We start from the raw sequence: 7,966 nt of genomic DNA on the forward strand, positions 1-7,966 counted from the left end.
TTGAGCACTTGCCCCTAATGACCACTTTTGTGACCACCCCTCTCTCAGTTTCCTCACTCACCTCCCATTTCCTCCTTCCTGTTATGGCCCAAACCCCAGAGGATTCAGGACCTCTCTCTTGATTCGCCACGTCCCTCTCTCCCCAGGACTGAGAAGGATGGGGCAGCCACCAGTGTGGACGTTGTCTGCACCCACCACCCTGACCCCGTCGGCCACCATGCCTCTGTGCTTGGAGCTGAGAGTCTCCACCTGTCTGCTATTCCTCTCAGTGTCTCCAGGCTCTGCACCCTGGAGTTTATGCATGCAGAGAGAGCACCAGTTACATTTCCACAGCATCAGCTGGAACCTCAGCAACCCGGAGCTCACATCCTCGGAGTACACCGCCCTGCAGAGAGACACCCAGGACCAGGTGGGGTCTCCCCTCTCCCGTCTCTCCTTGCCCTGAGAGCACCCTCATTCCTCTGCTTGACTTACATCTGTTACATTATTGTTTCAATTCTTCACTTTCCCTGCTTGTCTGGGTTCTCTCACTTTCCAGAGGTGATGTCCTAGCTGCCTTCCCCATTTCTCACGTAGGTAAACTGAAGCTCAGAAAGGGGAGTATTTTGCCTAAGGTCACACAATGTGTTAGGGGCAGAGCCAGGATTTGAAGTCAGGTCTCCCTTGCCCCAAGGTCTGTGATCTTTCACTGGCTCCAGTGGCCCCCTGCGTCCACAGGAGACATCCGTCTCAGCCACACTCCCTCCCATTTGTTCTAGGTCACCAAGCTCTACAGAGGCAGCCAGCTGTGAGACATATTCCACTCCTGCCTGGTCACCGACTTGATGTAGGTTGAGGAGATTGGAAGCATTGGTTGAGCTGATGGCTGATGGCTCTGAGCTCCCGTGACACATCCTTGATCTGGAAGTCACTTACATGGTGCCCATTCTGCCCCACATCCCTGTCAGCTAATCCTACCATCTCCATCCATAGGTTTTCGGTGGTTGAGAAAAGCATTAACATTTGAGGCCACCAACCTCCAGCATCCTCCTCCTCCTCCTCTTCTGGAGACTTTCAACAAATATCAGCAGTCTAACTGTGCTCTCCAATAGTGAAGCCACTAACCACATGGGGCAATTTAAATTTTTTATACACCGTTGGGATACGATTCACATATTGTGTGTGGGGGTGGTTGTATTTTTTAGGTTTTTGTATATACAATGTCTTCTCCTCTGCAAAACTAATAGTTTTACCTCTTCCGTTCCAATCTGGGTTTCTTTTATTCCTTTTTCTTGCCTAATTGCCTTCATTAGAACCTGTAGTACCTGTTATTAACATATGAGATGAAGGAAGACATCTTTGTCTTGTCCCTGTCTTAGGGGGAAATTTTCAGTCTTTCACATTGAACATGGTGTTAGCCTTGGGTTTTTCATTGATGCTATTTATAAGTTGAGAAAGTTTTTTTCTATTCCTAATTTGTTGAGTGTTTTCTTTTTTAGGCATGAAGGGCATTGTATTTTGTGAAATTCTTTTCTATATATATGGTTGAAAATACGTGGTATTGGTCCTTAGTCTAGTAATATGGTGTATTATATAATCAAGTTTTCAGATATTAAGACAACCCTTCAACTAGAGGTGAGAGATTAAGATGTTCTCAAGTCTGTCCTGGGCCTGCCACATCCCTGAGCCTTTGTGGTCTTCTAGATGTCCGCAAATACACTGCAGCTTTCAAAGCCCCCCGTGGACATCTCATTCCTCCAATTTTTCCTCCAAGGTTTTGGCTCGCCTCTTACCCGCCTCAGCTGGAATCACTCCCTCAGGCCACTACAATAGAAAACAATTAGCGCTGATTGTATTTACCAAGTACCTGGGGACCTACATTCCACCCTGGGCAAGCTCTGAGTCAAGTAAGGACAAGCCCTTAACATGGGGCTTTTTCAGGGAGCTGCCAGGCAGGTCAGCTAGTGACAGTTCGACGGGGATGGTTCTTTTTAGAACTCTAAACCCATTATGGCTGCTTGGCTGATGGTTGTCTCAGCTACCATGGTTCTAAGACTGATGGTTTTCAAAGTTATGGAGGATATTGTGAGAGCAGGATGGGAATAGCGAAAGTTATAGTGCCGCAAAATTTGCTACCTTTATCAAGATTCCACCGTGTGTCTTCACTAAACCCTCCTCAAAATCTCACAGGCCTTTGATTAATTTCTAGGCTTCTGAAAAGTTGATTTTGACCATTTTTACCAGTGTTCTCATTGTTTTTATGCATTTTCAGAAGTCCTTACTCCAAAGTTTCAAAAATGTTCTCCCTGTGGTTATTTACTTATATATTACGTACTTGAAATTAAATTACATGAGAAATTCAGTTCCTCACTCACACACACTAGCCACATTTTAAGTGCTCGATACCAACATGGGGCTAATAATGAGTGTATTTGGGAGTGCAGACAAATGTTTACATTACTGCAGAAAGTTCTTTTGGACAGGACCCAGAAGCAGGGTATCTAAAATCAGGGTAGAATTCCAGACACCCTTGTTCATCCTTTGTGCCCTTCCAGGTCTGTCCCCCACAGTAACTACACTGGAGTGGACTCCCTGTGTACCTTGCCACCTTGGCACAGAGACTGGACAGAGTTGCCATCTATGAGGATTCCTGTGGCTGACCCAGAATGGTACCCAGCTGCAGAACTTGACCCTGGACAGGAAGAGTGTCCTTGGGGATGGTCAGGCTCCCTGGTCATTGGGAAAGGAAGTGAGGCATTTCTGGGGACTCTGGATACCTGGGGCTGAGAGAGCATTGAACTTTCTCAGGCTGGCAGGTGGTGGCACAGTCCCCCAGTCTTTCCCCACCATTGAGAGAGAGAAAAAGACACCAGTGTAATATAGGTGGCCCTCACCTTCTCCTAGACATCTCTGTGACCTCAAACTAGTCACCGCCCCTCTCTGGACATTAGTTTCCTTATCTCTGCACTGAAAGCCACTGGGCCAGATGGTCAGTGAGGGCCTCCAGCTGTGTGTGAAGCAGACTTGCAGGTTTGGGGGTGGATCTGTTTCCTGATCCACAGGCTATAGTTTGCCAAGTCCCACTCTAGATGAGCACCAATGCTCTAGAACTTTCTGCAGTGGTGGAATGTTCTATATCTGTGCTGTCCAGTGCATAGCCACATGTGACTGTTGAGTGCTCGAAGGATGATATTGTGACTCGTCTATATTGTTACTGATTTTTAATGTTACTGAGGTACTAGAATTTTTACTTTATTTAACTAAAGTTAATTTTAATTCAAAAAGAGACTTGTTGCTGCTGCATATGAGACAGCACACCTCTAAGTGGTTGTCTGGATAGAGGTACACATAGGGGGACCTGCACCCCTCCACTCATTCCCACTGGATGCTGTGTGTCTTACTCTCCTGGAGTTTATGTTATAGCTGGCAATAACAAGAATAGAGAATTGAAACTTATCAATTATTTGATGTGAACGAACTCATACTTGCAGGCGGAAATCAGAAAAGACTTCGTGCAGGAAATTACATTGTAGGTTAATCCTAGAAAATGAATATTAAGCAAATAGATAAAGGAGAAGGGGATGATGTGTTCCTAGGCACGGAAGAACACTTTTCAGTGTGAATTTACAAATTTAGAGAGATCCCATAGGCTTGCCAACAGTGATGACCTATTCTCCCCATGGCTGTCGTAAGAAAGTCCATTCAAATTAACTCATCTGTGCCCAGATGTATGAATTTGGTTTAATTAATTACACTTTTGTTCTGTGATAATGGCCTTGGATTTTGTAGCAAAGTGTGCCCACTTTTTAGAGATGGAACTAAAATGGGGTGAAACATCATGATGTCTACTTGACTTTAATATTTCATTGAATACGTGGGATGAATCAAGTGTGGCAAGTGTTAATAATTTATACATTGATGAAATATTGTTTTAATTGGATGGAATATACATTGGTAAATCTAGATGATGGATGTTTATGAGACTGTTCCCTTTATTTTTCTGTGTGTCTAAAAAGTTATATTAAAAAGAGTGAAACACACTCACATGCATTCTCCATTTTATTCACTTCCAGAATATACTCCCAACAGAGATGACACCTTGATTGTGAAGCCTGGTAAGCCTGCAGGAAGCCCCAGCCCAGGGTATGAGGCGAGTATCTTGATCCTGTGCCTCATCCAAGAGAACCAGGTGAACAGGTTTTTGGATGATGAGGAAAGTTGACCAAACCTTGTCAAGGATGGTTGAGGCACAGTGGGGTCAGCAGGAGTCCTCGGGCGATGACAGGAGGTGGTTCACCCCACCACTTGTCTCCCCAAACCTCCTTTTCTGGGCCCTCATCCTCATCTTCTTGGTGGGACTCCTGGTGCTTATACAGGCCTGACCTGCTGTCTCCTGGTTAGACATGACGTGCTGCTTGTCTTCTTACTATTGGGTTGCAAGAGCTCTTTATATATTATAAATACACGTCCTTTTCTAGGGATATGTTTTGCAGATGTTTTCTCCCAGTCTGTGCGTGTCTTGCTTTCTCCTTCACAACATGCGTTATTGGGGAAATCCAAGTGACAGTCATCATGAGATTCCACCACACTTGAGAATGTCTATAATTAAAAAGACTGACTATAGCAAGTGTTGTTGAAGATGTCAAGTCACTGAAACTCTCATCGAGTGCTGGTGAAAAATAGCTTGGATGTGTCTTTAATAATTACATACGTCTGCCCAGCCATTCCTCTCCTAGGAATCCATCCAAGGGAAATAAACCCATATGTCTATACACAGACTTGTACACACGTGTTGATAACAACCTATTTATAGTAGACAAAAACGGAAAACAACACAAATGTCCATCTACTGGTGAACGGATATGCAAAGTGTGGTATATCCCCACCTTGGAATACTATTCAACCATAAAATAGACTGAATTATTTTTTCTTTTTTAATTATTTTATTGAAATTATAAAGGGTTTTAACATTGTGTAATTTCAGGTGTTCATTATTATTTGTGACTTTCTGTATAGACTGCATCGTGCTCAGCACCAGTAGTCTAACTTTTATCCATCACCATGCATATGTGGCCATTTAACTCTTTCACTCAACACCCAGCCCCCTTCCCCTCTGGAAACCACTAATCTGTTCTCTTTATTCTTGTGTATGGTTATCTTCTACATATGAGTGAAATCATCCATATTTGCCTTTGTCTGGCTTATTTCATTTAACATCATACCCTCAAGGTCCATCCAGGTTGTTGCAAACAGGACGATCTTGTCTTTTTTTTCTGGCTGAGTAGTGTTCCATTGTATATAATGCATACCACATCTTCTCTATCCATTCATCTGTAGCAGGGCACTTGGGTTACTTCCATGTCTTGGCTATTGTGAATAATGCTGCAGTGAACGCAGGGGTGCATAAATCTCTTTGAATTGTTGATTTCAATTTCTTCGGATAAATACCCAGTAGCTGGAAGGTATGGTATTTCTATTTTTGTTTTTTTGAGAAATCTCCATACTGTTTTCCCTGGTGGCTGCACCAGTTTGCACTCCCACCAGCAGTGTGTGAGGGTGCGCTTTTCTCCTTATCCTCTCCAACATTTGTTATTTTTTGTCTTGGGAATTATGGCCATTCTGACAGGTGTAAGGTGAACTCTCATTGTAGGTTTGACTTGACTATCCCTAATAATTAGCGATGTTATACATCTTTTCATGTGTCTGATGGCCTTCCATATATCTTCTTTGGAAAAATGTCTGTTCATATCCTCAGCCCATTTTTAGATTGGATTGTCTGGTTTTTTTTGTTGTTGGGTTGTATGTGTTGTTTATATATTTTGGAGATTAACCCCTTGTCAGATATATGATTTGCAAATATTTTCTCCCTGTTGGTGGGTTGTCTTTTCGTGTTTTTTTTTTTTTTACTTGTGAGGAAGATCAGCCCTGAACTAACATCCGAGCTAATCCTCCTCTTTTTTTCTGAGGAAGACCGGCTCTGAGCCAACATCTATTGCCAATCCTCCTCTTTGTTTTTTCCCCCAAAGTCCCAGTTGATAGTTGTATGTCATAGTCGCACATCCTTCTAGTTGCTGTATATGGGACGCGGCCTCAGCATGGCCGAACAAGCGGTGTGTCTGTGCGCGTCTGGGATCCAAACCTGGGCCGCCAGTAGCGGTTCGTGTGCACTTAACCACTAAGCCACGGGGCCGGCACTGGCTTTTCGTTTTGTTCATCATTTCCTTTGCCTTGCAGAAGCCTTTTAGTCTCATGTAGTCCCATTTGTATATTTTTTCTTTTCTTTCTCTTGCCTGAGTAGACATGGTATTGGGAAGGGTGCAGCAAAGACCAATGACAAAGACTGTACTGCGTATATTTTCTTCTAGGAGTTTTATGGTTTCAACTGTTAGATTCAAGTTTTTTATACATTTCGAGTTAATTTTTGTGTATGGTGGAAGATAACGATCTACTTTCATTCTTTTGCATGTGTCTGTCCCGTTTTCCCAACAGCTTTTATTGAAGAGACTTTCCTTTCTCCATTGTATGATCTTGGCTCCTTTGTGAGAGATTAACTGACTACAGATGTGTGGATTTCTTTCTGGGCCTTCAGTTCTGTTCCATTCATCTATGAGTCTGCTTTTGTGCCAGTACCATGCCATTTTGATTACTATAGCTATGTAATACATTTTCAAGTTAGGATTGTGATGCCTCCAGCTTTGTTCTTTCTTCTCAGGATTGCTTTGGCTATTGGAGGCCTTTTGTTATTCCATATATATTTTAGGATTCTGTGTGTTCTATTTCTATGAAGAATGTCATTGGGATTCTGATAGGGATCATATTGGATCTGTAGATTACTTTAGGTAATATGGACATTTTAACTGTCTTTATTCTTCCAATCCATGTGCATGGAATATCTTCCCATTACTTCTGATCATCATTGATTTCTTTCTATAATGTCTTATAGTTTTCAGTGTATAGGTCTTTAACCTCTTTGGTTAAATTTATCCCTAGAAACATTTTGCTTTTTGTTGCAGTTGTAAATGAGATTGTATTCTTGAGTTCTCTTTCTGTTAGTTCATTATTAGAGTATAGAAATTCAACTGATTGGGGTAAGTTGATTTTGTACGCTGCAACTTTGCTGTAATTGTTGATTATTTCTAATAGTTTTCTGATGGATTCTTTAGTGATTTCTATATTTACAATCATGTCATCTGCAAACAGCAAGAGATTCCTTTCTTCCTTTCCAATTTGGATTCCTTTTTTTCTTTTTCGAGCCTAATTGCTCTGGCCAAAACCTCCAGTAGTATGTTGAATGGGAGTGGCGAGAGTGAGCACCTTTGTCTTCTTCCTGTTCTCAGAGGAATGGCTTTAAGTTTTTCACCATTAAGTATGATGTTGGCTGTGGGTTTGTGATATATGACCTTTGTTGTGTTGAGGTACTTTCCTTATATACCCATTTTATTGAGAGTTTTTATCATAAATGGATGTTGGATCTTGTCAAATCCTTTCTCTGCATTTGTGGAGAGGATTATGTGATTTTTATTCCTCATTTTATTAATGTGGAATATCACATTGATTTGCGGATGTTGAACCAACCCTACATCCCTGGTATAAATTCCACTTGATCATCTTATATGATCCTTTTAATATATTGCTGTGTTCGATTTGCTGATATTTAGCTGAAGATTTTTGCATCTGTGTTCATCAGTGATATTGGCCTATAATATTCCTTTTTTGTGCTATCCTTGCCTGCTTTTGCTGTCAGGGTGATGTTGGCCTCATAGAATGAATTAAGAAGTGTTCCATCTTCTTCAACTGTTTCGAATAGTTTGAGAAGCATAGGTATTAAATCTTGTTTGAATATTGTGGAGAATTCTCCATAAAAGCCATCTGGTCCAAGACTTTTGTTTTTTGGGAGTTTTTTGATGACAATTTCGATGTCTTTACTTGTTATTGGTCTGTTCATTTATTCTATTTCTTGTTGAGTCAGCTTTGGGAGGTTGTATGA

The 7,966-nt window shown here is 41.8% G+C and overlaps 1 long non-coding RNA gene across 1 annotated transcript; it reads left to right on the plus strand.

Annotated features, from left to right (window-relative positions):
• Positions 1-293: 293 nt before the first annotated feature.
• On the plus strand, positions 294-4,114 carry LOC131402544 (uncharacterized). Its single transcript, XR_009218759.1, has 3 exons — positions 294-409; positions 759-826; positions 4,053-4,114. It is a non-coding gene; the product is annotated as an uncharacterized LOC131402544 (long non-coding RNA).
• The last annotated feature ends 3,852 nt before the right edge of the window (positions 4,115-7,966 follow it).

Source organism: Diceros bicornis, unplaced genomic scaffold (assembly GCF_020826845.1).
Source record: "Diceros bicornis minor isolate mBicDic1 unplaced genomic scaffold, mDicBic1.mat.cur scaffold_145_ctg1, whole genome shotgun sequence".
Taxonomy (NCBI): Eukaryota; Metazoa; Chordata; class Mammalia; order Perissodactyla; family Rhinocerotidae; genus Diceros; species Diceros bicornis.